The following is a 1380-nucleotide window of genomic DNA, read 5'->3' as shown; positions in this document are numbered from 1 at the left end:
AGTAGATCTACTCTTGCTCCTACCCAGTCTGTTTGACAGGTTCAGTGAACCGGTTTTACGAGCTTCTTTCAATAAGGATTCTGGTACAGTCCCCTCCTTACCTACCCCATCACTTTGACTAGGAGAATTGAAGAAGTTGGTATTTGGTTTGAGTCTAGTAGAACTAGCAGGAGATTTTCTACTGGCACCACGACTGGAACTCATTTTATGAATTTTGGATTAATGGGTGTGGTCTTATGTTGCATAGTTTGGGCATAGATATTAGAGTATAGATAATTTGTGACCATAATTGACAAAAGGTACCTTATGGCGGGTATGAAATGTGTCTTTATAGCCATAAAAATCCAACTTCCTGAGCTCCATTTATCATAAAATTACTCCACAGTGTGCAAAATGTTACTATGTAACTTTTAGAAACAATTTTTGTGCAATGGAGCACTCATAGGTTGATATTTTTCATTATAATGATGAACTTTAAAATCCGCCATAAGGTACCTTTTGTCAATTATGGTCACATTTACAGCCCATTTTTCCTCTTAAAATGCCATTTATTCCATTATTCTCCCTTTTCTCAAAACATGCTAAAGTAAAACTGGAAACCATTATAATCATATGAAAGGCCTTACACTTTCCAAAGTAATTATACAGGTTAGAGTCAGAATCTATGAAGTATGAGTTTGTTACAAGAGCTAAAGTGTACCGAAAATAGTTGATTTTGTTGTACCTATAACTGATTGCAACATAGCTTTACAGAGACAAAAAACTTGCTGTAGGTAGCTCTAAAAATTATATGTGCAATAGGCTATAAATCACAAGCAAGCGTTGTCCTGGAGCAACACAAGTTTCCTTCAAAATCCTTCCAGAGCAACTTCACCAACGGAGGAGATGGCAAAACACTGATGGTTGTCACGTGGTAACCCAACTAGCATTTCCTGTTGCTACGCCCCGTTTCCAATCCCTTTCATCAAGAGTGGATAATTATTTAGGGAGAGTGTCTAACCCGCCTTTCTACCATGCCTAGTTGTAATTGACCAATCAGATTGCTTGGTTGTAGGTTCATAAATAACTAACTTACCTCTGATTTCCCGGGAGGTTAATAAATAATCTCCCGGGAGGTTGAATAAGTAGCCCGGGAGGTTGAATAAGTAAATTCCCGGGAGGTTGAATAAATAATTTCCCGGTAAATTAAATAATACAATTAATTGATTACATGTGTATTTTAAATTATAGTTTTGTGTAATTTGGTATTGTTTTAATAGTTTATAGTAATATTTGAGCAATTAGAGAGGGTAAATGTAACCGTATCTGCAGTTGACCTTTTTTGCTTGGTGGTGGCTCGTAACTGTTTTCCTTATCTTCATCTAGTGCAACCTTTCGTTC

At 36.7% G+C, this 1380-nt stretch overlaps 1 protein-coding gene across 1 annotated transcript in view; it reads left to right on the top strand.

The window, feature by feature from the left end:
- Nucleotides 1-1380, top strand: part of LOC105314603 (uncharacterized) — a 27423-nt gene that overhangs the window by 16727 nt on the left and 9316 nt on the right. The gene's annotated exons all lie outside the window — the stretch shown is intronic.

Source organism: Amphimedon queenslandica, unplaced genomic scaffold (assembly GCF_000090795.2).
Source record: "Amphimedon queenslandica unplaced genomic scaffold, v1.1 AMPQUscaffold_12754, whole genome shotgun sequence".
Classification (NCBI taxonomy): domain Eukaryota; kingdom Metazoa; phylum Porifera; class Demospongiae; order Haplosclerida; family Niphatidae; genus Amphimedon; species Amphimedon queenslandica.
This window is presented reverse-complemented; position numbering and strand designations above follow the sequence as displayed.